The 17134-nt window shown below is 42.9% G+C and overlaps 1 protein-coding gene across 9 annotated transcripts in view; it reads left to right on the top strand.

The window, feature by feature from the left end:
* The window catches only part of LOC121677115, an 80463-nt gene that overhangs the window by 62119 nt on the left and 1210 nt on the right, over positions 1–17134 (top strand). The gene's annotated exons all lie outside the window — the stretch shown is intronic.

Here is a 17134-nt window from a genome sequence, read left to right as displayed (position 1 = left end):
CTATAGCAGTATATACCTTCCCCCACTCTTGACCTCTGGTTTGACAATTATTATAGAAAACCCTCAGAAATGACTATCTTTCTTCTTGATTCCAAATACTTATGCTTTTGAAAGAATCCAGAGATTGTTTAGTGATCTAAATCTGGAATGTTCTCCGAAGCCCAGGTCTTCATGGCTGCTATACAGCATGATTTTGAAAAAGGTGGTGAGAACTTTAAAATATGGGGGCTGGTGGGATGTCTTAGTTCATTTGGGTCATAACCTTAAAGGGGATTTGTGAGATAGCAGTCTTATTCCCTTTCTCTTTGCTTCCTGGCTGTGAGGCAAATAATTTTCTCTGCTATATGCACATGCCAGGAACTTACAGGAATATGAAAGCAATCGGCCGCTGCTTATGGATTGAAACTATCAAGCCCATGGGCCAAAGTGAACCTTTCTGCTTTTTAAGTTATCTCATGTACTTTGTCACAGCAACAGGAAGCTGATAAATTCCCTATGTATTATGCGCACCCTACACACATACTTGAGGTAAAAAGTATTTCTAGCCAAGCTTTGCAAACACATAATTTGGAAAAGGAACGAAATACTCTGCAAGTAGCTAGCCTTGGATTTCTGTGCTGCTTAGGCAAGCTCTCTCACCTACCTTGCTGGTAGGAGGCCTCTGAGCAGCCAGCCTCTCTTCTAGGAGCTAGGAGGACAGAGGGATGCTTGGGGAAAGCAATTCATCCTTCCCTGGTACTATTCATTCCCTTTTCTGGTCCTAGTTCTGCAAAAACCCTCATGAGTCCTGCCCCTCCCCATCTTTCCTCTAGATGAACAGTTTACAACTTTACTTGCCTAGAAGTGGCACCTTAGTCTATACAGAGATAACATTCCTTTTTCTGCTTTCTCTTCTTTTCAGGTCCCAGCTTCTCAGTGCGCTAACTGGTTAAAGTATATGGAGTAAGCTGCGATGAGATATAGGTTTATTGGTTAACTAGCATCTGTGACAGCTAATCTTGGAATTAGATGGAGTCAACTAAGATGTAAGCCACTGTGCCCTCCTTGTGAGGAACTTTCTTGGACATATTATTTGAAGTGGCAAGACACACCTTCAATGTGGGCAGCACCTTCTGGGGTGGCAACTCAGATGGAAGGGTAAGATAAAAGGAACATAGCCTTGTGCCTGCTTGCCTACATTCTGGCTGGCACTTTTATCGATCCCGTTGCTCTAGCATTCCTTCCCTGATACAGCTTCTTCAGGATTCCAATGTAGACTGAAGATCAGAAAATCCTCTGGAATATTCCAGGCCTTCAGTCCTGGGCTGGAACTACTGAGACATCCTGCCTTATGTGCTAAGCAAATATTAGATTCTCAGTATTCAAATGTTAAGACCTCCAGGGTTGAAATACCCACTCAAAATAATAAATCACACCAATATGAAAGCAATCCATCATCACCATATTTGTCTTTCTATCTGTCCATCCATCCATTCATCCGTCCTTCTGTCTGTCCATCTGTCTTTCTGTCTATCATCTCTATACTTCATTCTGCCAGTTCTGTTCTTCTACAGAACCCTGACTAATATAGCATCTTTATTCATAAAAGTTTGAAGATATAGGTCAAATGTCACGTTCTTTGTGACCCTTTCAATTTTCCTAGTAATTTAAAATTTTACCTTCCCATGTAGGTACAAAGAACCTTATTTAAACCATAGATTTACTGTAATTTATAGGTTAGTGAGTTATTTCTGTCTCTCGCCATTGTACAACATTGTATCCTACCCCGTTGTACCCATAGTGGATGTTCCCTAAGCACTGGGAAGAACATCAGCTCATGGCAGAGACTCAATGCTGTTACATTTGAGTGTTCTTAGGAAAGGTGACTATCAACAGGCAATATAATTCAGTTCAGGAAGCCTGAACTGCCAACTGTTGCAGAGATCCTGTGAATGAGTGCTAAAAGCCTCCAGCCTGGAGCATTTCAGAAGGTTGTCTTTCCCCATTCACATATACTGCAACTGCAATTGGGGCCCCTCTGCACTAACTCAGTTGGGTCTCATTCCTATGGTCTTCTTTACCACAGAGAGTTTTCCTCCTCCATGATTCTTTGCCGTGATGTAAAACACAGTCTGCAGATGCTCTCTCCTGTTGCCACTCACTCATTCCAGCTGGCTCCTGGAGGCTTCTCTGGGGCCTCAGGGGAAGAGTTAGGACAGCAGGGATGCCATTGGCCCCCAAGACCAGTCAAGACAGTGTAACTCTACTTCCCTGTGCCCCGGGAGACTGGCTGCTATTGTTACATCTTCCTTTTTCTCACTCGCTATATCATAAAAGAGTTACCTGCTTGAATAGAAAGTCTATTCCCTAAGAGACATATTGGAGATTCTTTCAGCATCTCTCATTTTCTCTTCACGGGGGCAGCAGGGTGCTGAGGCTGGGATTCACAGACACCGCTCTACAAACATTTCTCTAGCCTTGGGAGCCTCCATTCCGACTGCCTTTATTCTTCTGTTGTTCTCCTTTCAGTGGCAGGGTAGGCAGTGTCGCACTAACCTGTGCTTGCCAACAGCAATGTCCTGATGTCTGTGCTATCTGGATAATAGAGACCCTTCATTCCTGATCACCAAGACTATGCTACTGAGGGTTTTTCTGGATCCTCTTCTCTGTTGTCAACTCCTAGATTTCAAATCTACTTAAAGAGTCGTTTGAAAGACATGGTTTGATTTGTTTTCACAACCAACCTAACAGAAATGGAATCAGTTTATCTGATTCAGGACACAACAATGGCATACTAGAATCACGTTTTTTTAAAATTATTTTTAATTGTGTGTATGTGTATGCACATCATGTGAGAGTATGTGTACTCCTGTGAGTGCAGGTTTCAGCAGAGCCCAGGAGAAGGTGTCATTAGATCCCCTGGAGCTGGAGCTATAGGTAGCGGTGAACTGTTCAACATGGATTCTGGAAACTTAACTTGGGTCATCTTGAAGAGAGCAGCCAGCACTTTAGCCACTGAGCCATCTCTCCAGCCCCAATGTTATTTTTAAAACTAATATAATTGAACGACTCTGACAGGTCAGATGTTTTAAATACTTTCAATGCATAAAATAAATGCATGCTTAAAATATCATGAATTTAATGTGAAAAAGTTTGATAAATGGAGTTACTTGTAAAACATTCAGGAGATTCCAAAGCTCATTTTCCCAGAGTTAGGGCATGTTTTCTCATCTGGTCATCCACCATACATCCTGCATCTGCTTGAACTCCTTGCTTAAAAGACAAAGCTGTTATCTTGCCATTCTAGCATTTTACTATTGAGACACAACTTGGTACTTTGTCCATAACAAACAGTTAAGAAGTGCGTGGTGAACAGTATCTTTTAATCTGATCTGAGAATGAAGGGTTCCTGATGTAACACTTGGTGTGCTTGGTGACTGCAGGTTAAACAGATCAATCCATCTATAGATAATTCTAATCCAAAAAGGTCAGGCAGCTGACTTCCCACATCTCTCTGATCTAGAAACGGCATAGTATGTTGTTTGTGGTAGCATTTGTCTTCTTTACTGTCTGTTGACCCTCATCTAAGCTTTCTGAGTTCTCCTCTGTCATTTCCTTCCTCAGCTGGTCCTCCTGCACAGTCTCACCCAGGCCAATGCTGGATGATCGTCACGAGATGCAGAAGCGGCTATTACCATGCTGCCCAACACACACTCCAAGTCCGCAGTGAGAGAAACTGCAGGAAGTTATTTGTTCCCTTCAGTAGACAGGGTTAATTGGAGGCATCAAATATCCGACACACCCAAAGATTATTAAATCAAAGCCCTGACTCCTAATCTATACGATCACCACGATGAAAGTGAACCTCTCTCTTAAGTAAGAACACAACTCCATTCTCAAGTGCTGCCTATCCAGCATGAGCAGCAGGCACGGGGTGCTTTCTGTAGACATACTCAGTGCCAGGGAAAGAAAAGCATTGGCCCACGTGATTCCAAGTATTCTATTGGTAACTTTTAGATGTGTATTGTGACTTCCCAGTATGTCTCAGCAGCCATGTCTGAGGTTGTTTGAAAGAAAATGTTCCCCAAAGAGAGTGGCACTGTTAGGAGGTGTGGCCTTATTGAAGGAAGCATGTCACTGTGGGGATGGACTTTGAGGTCTCTTTGGCTCAAGCTTCCATAAGTTGACTTCCTGCTGCCTTCTGGTCAAGAAGTAACACTCTCAGCTCCAGCAGCACATCTGCCTGCATGTTGCTATGCTCCCTGCCATGATGATACTCTGAACTGTTAGTGAATCACCCCAAGAGTTGCCATGGTCACGGTGTCTCTTCATAGCAATAAAAAACCCTTATTAAGATAATGTTTAAAGATGAATCTTCATTAAAGGTGATATTGGGAATTCTTGAAGCTTGGGATAATGGGGTAGTTGGTAAAGCAACTGCCATACAAGCATGAGAACCTGGGTTCGATCCCCAGTACCTTTGCAAAAAGCCAGACACAGGGGCACACACTTACACTCCAACACAGGCAAAATTCATGCAGGAGGATCTCTGAGGTTTGCGGGCTAGCCAGTGTAGCTGACTACATGAACTCGAGGGTTACTAAAAGAACCAACCAGAGGAAAGCAAGTGAAGAAGATGCTTGATATCAACCTCTCACCTCCACACACACCCACTCACGTGTGCACACAACATAAGCACATGTGAAAGCACACACATACATAAACATGCACCTGCCTCAAATATACAGCATGAGAATAGCAGCACTAGGTATCAGCAATGTTTCTTGCTTCTGTCATCATCTAAGTATTTATTCTTAGGAACCATTCGCCAAATAACGAGAAAGCAGGAGAAATCTGCAGCCTTGCAAAATCTGCCCCACAGTCAAGTAGACACAAGCTAAGTAGAGTTCACCTTTGGGGTTTGCAGTTTGTACCCCTGAGGGTAGAACATGGTCAGTTGGCTTCAGAGCCCACAGGTGAATATGCTAGGAACTTGTCTTGCAGAGAAGGGTCACCACTGTGCTCCAAAAGACTGTGGCATTTGATAGATGAAGTGACCCCAGGATCCTGTCTATGACTCTCGAGTTCCCACAGATAGAAGGTGTTGTACAAATGTCAGATGTTGTTATACAGCTCTTGTAAAAAAAATGTTCCCACTTATTGGTATGGATTCTCCATTGAGTAGTTCAGGGATGATAGCCCCTCCTGGTAATAGCAGTCAGAATAGCACAGTAAATGGCCCCCTTTTTTTCCTGTACTTTGTCCAATATTTTACTGTTGTTTTTTTCCCCTTCCCTATAATCCAAGATAGCCCAGAACAGAAGAAAATGTTTGCTTACAAGGCTTAAAAATAGAAAGATACCACACCCCCATTGTGATTGAGATAAACAACAGGAAGGAATTTACATGAGTGTGTCATAAAGAAGAAATCAGAATTTTCTGTTTTTGTCTTTTTTTGACACAAGGTGTCTCTGTGGCTTTGAAACCTGTCCTGAAACTAGCTTTTGTAGACCAGGCTGGTGTCAAACTCATAGAGACTCACCTGCCTCTGGCTCCCAAGTGCTGGGATTAAAGATGTGTGCCACCACTGCCTGGTCAGAATTTTTTTTAATATCTAGAATAGGATACATTTGTTTTGTGAATTCATTCTAACACACAATGTGATGATGTAGCCATTGTGTTTTGAGATGTGCACAGTGTGCTGGAAGGAAACTCAACAGACACGAAATTCTCAGTCTAATGCAATCTTCTTTTAGGACAATTGTCTGGTTCCAGAATAATTCTCTTTAGTAAGTTGTACCACCCACCTGAGTCCACTGGCTTCTTATATGTTCTTCAGAACTATGTAATAGAACACTAGAGAGATGCCCATCATGTGACACTTGAGCCACTGAACTTCACAATCAGTAATGTTCACACCGTTGCTCACACAAGTAATGGTGCTTCTTCGAGAAGCAGGTGTCTGTCCTCTTCATCTTCTGGTTTGGCTACAACTTGAATTTGGTTGTAGTGTTAGGGAAATGTTGGGATAGAGAAATATGATTTGTTTTTTTTTCCTATGGAATTTGAAGGTCTCAAGTAGCCTATAGGGTTTTTTTCTGTTTTTACTCTTTACTCTTTGGGGACCCACCCCCCAGCTCCCAAATAAGTGCATATGGAGACTTACAGTTACTTATGAATGCCCACCCTTAGCTTGGCTTATTTCTTGCCAACTTTTCTTAAATGAATCTATCTTTTGCCTCTGGGCTTTTACCTTTCTCTGTTTCTGTATACCTTTCTTTATTTCTTACTCCGTGTCTTGCTGTGTAGCTGGGTGGCTGGCCCCTCACGTCCTCCTCACCTTCTCCTTCTTTTGCTCCTAGATTTCCTCCAAGACTTCTCCTCCTATTTATTCTCTCTGCCTACCAACTCCTCCTATCCTTTCTCCTGCCTTGCTATTGGCCATTCAGCTCTTTAGTAGACCAATCCGGTGTTTTAGACAGGCAAAATAACACAGCTTCACGGAGTTAAAAAAGGCAACCTAAAAGAATGCAGTATATCTTTGCATCATTAAAACAAATATTCTACAGCATAAACAAATGTGACATATCTTTAACTAATATTCTACAACATAAGCCCAGCTGGCCTCAAGTTCTCTGTGTAGCAGAAAACCACCTTAAACTCCTGACCCTCCTGTCTTTACTCCACAGGTGCCAGGATCGCTAACATGTGCTACCCACACTATATCAGTGTATATGGTGGTAAAGACTGAACCCAGGGCCTCGTGAGTGCCAGGCAAGCACCCTCCCAGCTGCTCTGCAGTGCCTGCCCTGTTTGGATTTCTTGAGGGAGGAAATGAACACGAAATCCCCTTTGGATTCTTTGTCTAGACAGCAAAGGAGTGGCTCTGTGAATACGTGAGGACGTGTGATCCAGCTCAGTGAGCTGCAGGAAATTTGCTTTCTTTCTCACCTCATTTGGGATTAAGTAAGACCAGGCAGATAGTCCAAAGGTACATATGGTAGTTTGGATGAGAACTGTCCTTCATTGGCTCTAGTATTTGAATACTTAGTGCCCAGTTGGAAAGTTCTAGGAAGTGGCGTATTGCTGGAGGGAGTATGTCATTGAAAGTGGGACTTGAGAGTTTAAAGCCTCCTGCCACTTCTAGTTCACTTTCTCTTTGTCAAGTTTGGGACTGGGGATGTGAGCTCTCAGCTTCCTGCACTGACTGCCATGCCTGCGGCTTGCTGCTGTGCTATCCCACCGTGAAAGACTATTAAGGCTTCCTTGTATACATAGAGTATACTCTTTTTTTCTTTATTTTTTTATTAAAAAATTTCCGCCTCCTCCCTGCCTCCCATTACCCTCCCCCTCCCCCAACTCCTCTCCCCCTCCCTCTACAGTCCAAAGAGCAGTCAGGGTTCCCCGCCCTGTTGGGAGTCCAAGGACCTCCCCACTCCATCCAGGTCTAGGAAGATGAGCATCCAAACAGGCTAGGCTCCCACAAAGCCAGTACATGCAGTAGAATCAAAACCCAGTGCCATTGTCCTTGGCTTCTCAGCAGCTCTCATTGTCTGCCATGTTCAGGGAGTCCGGTTTTATCCCATGCTTTTTCAGACCCAGTCCAGCTGGCCTTAGTGAGCTCCCATTAGATTGGCCCCACCGTCTCAGTGGGTGGGTGCACCACTTGCGGTCCTGACTCTTTTGAACTAAGAGACAGAATGAACCCTTTGCCCCTTTAGTTGCTTTTGACAGAATATTTTTACCACAACAAGATGAAGAAACAAACAAACAAAAAACCCAAATAGGCACCTTATGCTCTTAAAACTTTCAGAGTGAATTGCGCTTCTGTTGGTCTTCATTCATATCAATAGCTTCATACAAACTTGCTAAATGGCAGCCTCTCTCACTCTGAAATTTTCTTGTTTTCAGTAAAATTTACACAGATACCCAAGTTGTGGCATGCCAACATAACACAACCAAAAGAGTGGGAATTCTGACCCAGTCGAGGCTAGCATTTTACTATTTGAAAAAAAACCTACAAATTATATTCATTTATACAGAAAATTAATCTAACTTTTGGCGTAGCCAAAATAAGTATTGAGATTTTTTTCTCTCTCCTAACTTAAAAGCTTAAATCTAAGAACATTGCATTCTCAACTCTATTACAGATTCACAATCCATTACTTGAATATAACAGGATCTATATAATTATGTCTATAACTTCTGTATCAAATTCTTCCTGTGCCTTTATTCTAGAAGGAAATACAATCTCCACTAATTTATTATTAGAAGATGTTAGGAAGTAAAGGGTACTTTATAGAGGGTTTCATAAGCCCTGATAAGGAGGTGTAGAGTGCATCAGAGGAGTGGGATGCTAAATTTGTATCTCAGAGGGTGAGTTTGGGTAGCAGCATACAGGAAGAGATGACAACAAAGAACCATGATGAGGTTTCCTATGCCAACTTAGATGTGCTGACTAAGGAAGTTGCCTTGGGGACACAGGGACGACATAGCTATGAACTACTTAGAGAATCCAATAGAAGATTATTGAAGGGAGTTCATGTTGTGAGGGAGGGAAGAAGAGAAAGATATTTTATAATAAAAAAGAGATCACTGTCTGGGCGGTGATGGCAAATGCCTTTAATCCCAGCACTCGAGAGGCAGAGGCAGGCGGATCTCTGAAAGTTCGAGGCCAGCCCGGTCTACAAGAGCTAGTTCCAGGACAGGCACCAAAGCGCCAAAGCTACAGAGAAACCTTGTCTCAAAAAAACAAGAGAGAGAAAGAGAGAGACAGACAGAGAGAGAGAGAGAGAGAGAGAGAGAGAGAGATCACTGTGAGGCTCGGGAGTTCAAGAGATGAGTGTGGAGTGCTCGAAGCTGTGTCCGAGGGCCATGTGCTCTGATGGGCCAGGCTATAAGGAGTAGAGGAAGAGGAAGAAATGTGGACAAAAGGGAAGAAAAGTATGGAAATAACTTTCTGGTTTTTCAGGAAATCTATTTGTGAGAATTTTCTCCCTGGGGTTGGGGCTAAGCAATGTCTACCCTCCTTCTAAGGTCCCAATAACAAACCAAAGTTTGATTCCCCTGAAGTAAACCCAATGAATTTATGTGATGAGGAGAAATGGATGAAGCTTTTCTTATTAAAGTGCAGATAATCCCAAAGCAGCCACACTGTAAGGTCTGCACCCAGCATAGATAATGGCTTTTCCATAGTGGAGGAGTGGAGGCCCATTTCTCCTGTCTTCCCCAGGGCAGAACTGGTTAGGAAGGGAAGCTAAATACTCAGATGAGGGTCCCACGACCTGCTTTGCCCTCCTTCTATGAGAAAACATCAACAGTAGACAGGACCTGCTGTGATGATTCTTTATAAGCGGGTGCAGCTAAACTCATGAAGATAGCAACAGTTTAGCTCAGAGACCAGGGAGATAGCAAAAAATTAGCTTTTTATCGAAGGAGGAGAGAGCATATAAGCCCAACGTGAGTGAAACTAAGCAAAACACATTACGAATGTGTGCCTGGAGCTTTCTGTTGGGAGAATTTTACCTTTGACTTGTATTTTTCAACCAGGTGCCATTCTGTCTCCCTGAGGTACATTTGACACTGTCTTGGGGACATTTTTGATTGCTGTAACTAACATGGGGCTTCTGGCAGGAGAGGCCAGAGGTGCTGCTAATGTCCCTCAACATACAGGGGAACAATCACCTGACTGAAGATGTTAATGGAACCGAGGGTGAGAGACTCTTGCTTTGACAATCGAGCTGGCAATTTTGTTGAAAGAGCTGAAATCATCCTTAAATTGCTTTTCTCATCAAGAAACACCACAGAAGGACCTTGAAGTAATGTAGGGGGGGACCTTGGTATGCTGGCTGGGAAGTCCATTCCAGTTAGTTTTTCTCGCTCAAAAGGCCACTTATCTGGCCAACAGCCCTTGTGCACAGAGGCACATTGAGGGCTTCACGAACATGCCACACATTGACCCAGTGAACCCAAAGTGGAGGATAGCCATGGGTAGACACGTTCAATACTACAGACAGATATAGATAGAAACTAGATAGAAACACAAAAGTCACGGGGAACAACTAAGGCTGGAGGCATGGTCACGACTGTGAAACTCAGCTACTTCAATGTTACATACGAACACAGAAATGTTGAACATTGTCAGCCCAACACAATCTAGAATCACTTGGAAAAATCACTTAGAGAGTTCGTCTAGGTCAGGTTGGCTTATGGGTATGTCAGTGGGGAGTCCATGTCGCTCTGTAATGGAAAATCCCAACTTTTTTTTAAGTTAGAATGATGTAAAGTGTAATTTTTTTTAAAAAAATTCACTTTCAGATTAACCTGTCTTCACTTTCAGTGATCTCTCCACCAAGTGCAGTCCAGTCTTGTCTACACTTTTCTAAATAGAAGGAACATACAGAATGGCTTGACCAATTATTGACAAAGTATTGAGAATTTAGCATTCTCTGCCTCTATTCTCTATTCTCTTTGTGAAATTCCCTCATTCTGATCCTTAAAGTCCTTGGGCATATACATAATATGCAGTTTGAAGTCCTCTTGTGCCTCAGCTAATTTGCTTTTCTCAGGGAATATCACAATGGGGGGGGGGGTCGGTATCTGGAGAAGGCATATTGTCTCAGTTGTTCATGCTTATGTTTTTGTAACTGGATCTAGGCATCTGGAGCTACAATTCTGGGATGCTTCCTGCTATGGATATTTGATTCTACCCTTGCTCAGTGGGGGGTTTGGGTCTCCATTTGTTGCTACCTCAACCTTGCAGTTTATGGATCAACTGAGTGAGGCATCTATCTAGGTTCTGGGTGCTGACTGGCCTCAGATTACTGTAATGAGGAGCTAGATATACTGGTTGGAACTCTGAGCTCAGAGTCCAGGCAGACCAGAATCTGAGTAGTGGGAAGGATGAATGACAGGTAACCAGACAAGGGAAGGGGATTGACTGCTCTGGGGCCTCTTAAGTAGGGTAATTTTTTGTAGTAGTAATTGCTTTCTAAGTATTACTATATAGTCCAGAACTGGACCATACAAAACAATAATTGCTTTTGTTTCCTAAATTTTCACCTACATAGTATTCTGTCACATAGCGCTCTGTGACCTAAAATGCAATAAGAAGCAATTTAAAGTGGGAAGGGTTTCTTCTAGCACAGAGTCTGAGAGGACTCGGTTCACCCTGATGGTGAATGGACAGAAGCTGGAGAGGGGGTACCACAGACAGAGCAGGAAGCAGCTTTCCTCCATGGCACCTGCAAACAACAAACAGAAACTGGACAGGAAATGGGGTTGGGCCTCACGGCTAATCCCCACGATGTACTTCCTCCAGCAAGGCTTCACTTCTTAGAGGTTTCACAATCTTCATACACAGCTCTCCCAGCTGAGGCCCGTGTTCAAATATGGGAACCTGTGGGGAGACATATCACAGTCAAGCCACACCACCAAACCTGACAAAAATTCATTACCAACTCCATCCAAAGATGTTCCGAAATCAGCCCAGCTCCACCAGGTAACCTACTAGCTCTTTTATCCTACAGGCATCCTGATTGGAGTTACCTACTTCTTGTTATAGTCAGAACTGGTTGCTTCCTAGGCTTGTTCACAGCAGTAGACATGAACAACAGCTTTGTCCTCTGCGGGATTTTCTTTTGTCCTAGGTTTCACTGATGTCCTTTTCTGATTTACTCGACTTTGTAAATGTCCTGTATCTTCCAACGCATGCTAATGGTTCATGGAAATAGAAGATTAGTTTGTTATACAAGTTCAGGGTGGAAATGGTTCTCAGTAAGTATGCAGAGCTGGGTGTGGTGGTACACGCATTTAATCCCAGCATTTGGGAGGCAGAGGCAGGTGGATCTCTGTGAGCTCAAGGCCAGTCAGCTCTACATAATGAGTTCTGTGACAGTCAGTGCCATATAGTGTGATCCTATTTTAAAACAAAACCTTTCTCTCTCTCTCTCTCTCTCTCTCTCTCTCTCTCTCTCTCTCTCTCTCTCTCTCTCTCTCTCTCTCTCTCCACACACACACACACACACACATGAATTTAAGTCAGGGCCCCTCTTGCTTCTAGAACCCAGAATGGAAACTGATAATTCTACCTCTGAGCTCCACGCAGCCTGTGAAGCTGGGAGTTCTGATGCCATTAGATTCTCCATCTTTCTAAGAGCAGCTCTTTGTCTCTAATAGCCTGAGTCTCACTGGACTCTAGATTGATGTGGGAACTTTTCAGTAGTTTCATTGGGCATCATGGTTTGGCTTCAATGTGACATTTGTTTTTGTTGTTGTTGGGGTTGTCTTCACTTTTATTAACTTTCCTGTTTGCCCTTTTTATACCTCTTATTAGTATTAGCATTGGGGCTTTTCCAACAGAAATGCCTTTAACTGTTCATATTGCCCTTCTGGTTTTTTTTCCACCTAAACAGAGGAGGGAAGAAGTGAATAGAAGAGGCCAAACTCTGATGAGACATCACATCACTCTTTAGTGAGGATCCCCAAGAACCAGCTTCCATCCCCCGGCTCACTCTGTTGGTGCGTGATGTCCTAGAAGGACATCAGGACTCCATGTCGGTCCTGCCTTGAGTTGAGTTTTCATCTGAGCTTCTCCGAGAAGTTCAACTTAACAGGAAGCAATTTCTAAACACGTGCCTCTGTGGGAAGGCATACCTCAGCATCTCCCGTCACTGTGCTTTGTGTAGTATCTTTCATGAGTTCTCTGGCTTTCTAAGTTCTCAGTGCCTCTTTTGAGGTGTGTATATGCTTTATTTTGGTCTTCCGTGACACTCGCAGAAAGCCACTCAAACATGCATGTTACCTTCAGGATGTTAGCATTGACAGGGAACAAGGACAAGAGAGAAACTGCGTGCCCTGCATAACCTTAGGTGAACTGTTACCTGTCCTACTCAGATGCAAGTGTTCCTGGAAGATTATCTTTTATGATTCAGAACATGCTATTTTATTTTTGTTCTTTACTATGCTGTGGAAATCATTGGCCTTTAAGTCAGCTGTTGAAACTTGACCACACAACCCTTGATCTTTGATCCAGTTAACATCAAACTCTTTTTCAAAGACAGTTTTATTAAAATTACCTATGTAGCTAATGTATGCCAAATCTTCCAACCAGTCTGAGAAATAAACCTACTCAAGGACTAGAGTATCATTCTGGCTGTCTATGCTGCTGCTGATAACCAGGCATTTTTGGTATGTATACTGATTTATTATATAATTATATTCATTAATAACAGTATTTGCAAATGGTGCTTAAAATTGTAATTTTTACTCCACATGTACATATAAAGAGAATAAGGCTCAGGGCAGTGTGTGAGACTATTTTCCTGATGTGGGATTTCCCTCTTTATGCTGTGAATATCATTAGTTAATACAGGAACTTCTTTGGTTCTATAGCAGAGTTATAGGGGAACAAAGCTAGGCAGAGAAAACTAAAAGGAATGCTGGGAGAAAGAAGGGCAGAGTCAGGGAGAAGCCATGCAGTCCCCGCCAGAGACAGACACCAGAACTTTACCCAGTAAGCCACAGCCATGTGGCCATATACAGATTAATAGAAATGGGATAAATTAATATGTAAGAGTTAGCCAATAAGAAGGGCCAAGCCGTGATTTAATTAAAACAGTTTCTGTGTCATTATTTCAGGGCTAAGTGGCTGGGAAGCAACAAGCGGCCCCTTTCCCACAACATTTTCCTACTATGTTCTAGTAAGAAGATGAGTGGGAGGCTGACAGTATGGCTCAGAGGCTGGAGTACTTTCTGTACACGCATGAAGACCTAAGGTTGAACCCCAACAACCTGTGTAAAGTTGTATGTAGTAGCACAAGGTTGTAACAGAAGTGCTTCCATGGAAAATAAAAATGGAGACTGCACACTGGTGGGCCAGCTAGACTTCCACATGCCGTGGTGCACAACAAGAGGCCCTGCTTCAGTGAAAGACAGACACCTCTGACCTCATGTACTACAGCATGTGCATGCCATAGTCACATGCCTGCACACACACACACACACACACACACACACACACACACACACACAGACACTGGAGAGATGTTCCCATTAACCGTGTCAGCACTGCAGCTGACAACCATATGTAACTATAGCTCCTGAGAATCCAGTCCGTCTTTTGGCCTCTGGGGACATCTGTATGCACACACACACACGCGCACACACACACACACACACTCACACACTCATTTTGGAAAAGCCTTTAAGAAGAAAAGGAAGGCTAAGTAGCTTGGATGCTCAGCATTTTCCCCACATTCAATGCCTGTTATATTCAGGCTATTTCTTAAAATACTTCTATTAAACACACAGGTTGAAAGAAGAGATTAAGGATGTGAGGCAGCAGTTCTCAATCTGTAGGTCAAGACCCTTTGGGGGCCAAATGATCCTTTCACAGGGGTCACTAAAGACCTTCAGGAAAAAAAAACATATTTACAATATGATTCACAACAGTAGCAAACTTTAGTTATAAAGTAACAATGAAGATAGTTTTATGGTTGAGGTAACTACAATGTGAGGAACTGTATAAAGTGTTGCAGAATCAGGGAGGCTGAGAACCACCCAGTGAGGGAACAAGAGAAAGGAGTTTCAGCAAACTGAAAGAGTGGATGGGCAGCCTTCCTGCTTACCTTACCTTCCTTGCCTTGGGAGTCAGTTGCCATGTGTCACCTGCCTGGAACTGTGAGCACTTTCTTGATATTGTGACATACTGAGTCTATGTAACAAGAAGTTCTTAAGCTCTTTTTATGAAAGACTGTTTTCTCTAACATGGACGAGTTGCAGCAAATCACCTGGAATGGAAGAACAGCTGCTTTCACCAGTTTTCTAGGACAAGAGAAAGCAAGCTTATTGCATCATGGTGTGCATACCAGTCCTAAATCCTTGTGGATGTTTGAATGAACAGCTTCCTCAGAGACTTGACCCATGACCACACCTTATCCTTGGCCGCATGGCTCCCGTGGGGTCTCTGGCCTTTCTTCCAGGTATCCTGGATTGGGTGTGAGCTTCATTTGATGATGAGTACAGTCACTTCTGTTAAGGGAGAGCACGAGAGATGAATTTGTCTCTCCATATACACTCAAAAATTTTTTTGAGATGTTTACATAGACGGCTTTTCTCTATTTCACCAGAGGCTTAGGTGGTCAGGGATGAAAGCAGTTTTCTTCCTTTCCCAGCAGAGAAGGACTACAGCCAGGAGAAGCTAAGGAAATCAGACCCTAGTAAAGAAAGAAACAGAAACAAATTCTACCAGTCCGAACAGGAGCAGAAGAATATGACTTCAGTATTGAGGGAAGTGACAGATGTCCCTATGTTATGGGAACGGGTTTAAGCATAACCTTAAAATAGTGCTTTAGAGATATGGGGAGACAGAGAAGAATTTGTCTTTGTGCTTTAAACCCTTTCTCTTCCACGAGGAATTTTATTTTGGACCAGAGCCAGGGAACTGGTAGTTTCTAATCTTGGGTGTTGCTGCCACCTACATGGCAGGAAGACTACACACAAATCAGTTCTCAGAGGGTACCTGAGACAGTGACTGTCTGTGAAAACAGCCTCAAGACCTCCCCATTTGTTTCTCCACTTCACTGTCCCAAACAAAGGACTATTTATTTCTACCTCATTACCCTGAATTCTTGAAGAAGTTTAAATTCTTCACTTAGATCGGGGGTGGGGAGAACAGCACTAGTTATTTGGATTAAGGGCTGATCTCAGGGAATCTTCTCTATCATAAAGACCACCCCATGGACAGCTTCATCCCCGGGGTTCCTTCTCCGGGGAAGAAGAAATGATCTTGACCTGGCTCTGTATGTCCCCAACTCCCATTGCCCAACTTCAGAATACAAAAGGGAAGCCGAAACCACATAGGCTACAACTAGAGATGCAGAGTAGCAGGGTTCTGATGACAGACAAGAGAGGCTATTTTTGATAGGCAAAGCAGTTGACCCTGAAGCATTAACAGGGAATTTCTTTTAAAAAAATCACAGACGCATGTGGTGTGTCAAGAACAGAGAGCATAGATTCTCCTTTTAGCTTAGAAGAAATTGTGCAAACACCTTCCCTGTAGAATCTGCAAAGGCAGGATCTAAAAGGCGATTGATGACTCTGTAGATAATTACAATTAAAATGATTGCTAAGTGAGTAAATGATGGGTTTAGGAGGCACGTGCCAACTAATTATTGCTTTTTCATACTGTTATGAATATTGGCATGTTGCTGGCATTTGGCACTTTACAGATTCAGGCTGGGCGTGTACTAAATATGGACTGTTCGTCATTGCTGTTAAAGATCTTGTATCCTTGAGTAAATATCCCCACAGCATTTCAAAGGATCGGGCTACTGAAGACAAAAAGGATCTTTACAACTGATGACAGAAAATGTGTTGTAGCACTAGGGTAAAGGTGTTCGAAACCATTAAAAGGCGGAGGCCAAGACCCCAAGAATTTTTCTCTTTTATTACAGAAAAACAATGTAAACATGTTTAGGGGCTCTATGAATACCAGTTTTATGTAATATTCGCTTACTTGTTTATTTTCTGTATCATTATAATCATGCAAACAATAATGCAATCATCGCAGTCTGTTTGTATGCAAATTGCTTTGGGGTGGGGAGGCAAAAACGTATTTATTAAAGAGTAAAGGAGCAGGACCAAAGATAAGGAATGATTTTTTTAAAAAAAAATAGAATTAATCAAGACAAACATTTTAGTGCAATATTTATCAAACCCTAACTGAAAAAAAAAGTAAGCTATCCTAGGTTTGATGATGAGATCCGGGGAAGTTAGAATGAATGTAAAGAGAGTGGGAGAGCTGTGGCCGGGCAGGCTCACCCCGGTCTCTGCCCCAGTAGTGAGCTGACCTAACCCCTGCCATTCTCCATTGGACCTAAGCCCGAAGAGAGTTTCCAGCAGTAGATTCCCTTGGAAGATTGGCTATTTTTAATCTGTACTTTTTCTTCACACGGCCTCTGAAGGATCCTTCTTTGCTGACCAGAGTGACCCAGGCAAGAGCCACTGCACATGGTGGTGGTGGGGGGTGGCATTTAATTGTGTGTGGAAGCCAACAGTCGAGACACTTCACAAGTTTAAACTGGATTACTGCTAATTTAGAAAATCTTTAATAAATGCTAAGCATTGCACAGATATTTACACAGTAGAGACTATG

Source organism: Arvicola amphibius, chromosome 3 (assembly GCF_903992535.2).
Source record: "Arvicola amphibius chromosome 3, mArvAmp1.2, whole genome shotgun sequence".
Lineage (NCBI taxonomy): Eukaryota > Metazoa > Chordata > Mammalia > Rodentia > Cricetidae > Arvicola > Arvicola amphibius.
Note: the sequence above shows the minus strand (reverse complement) of the source record. Positions and strands in the feature narration are given on the sequence as shown.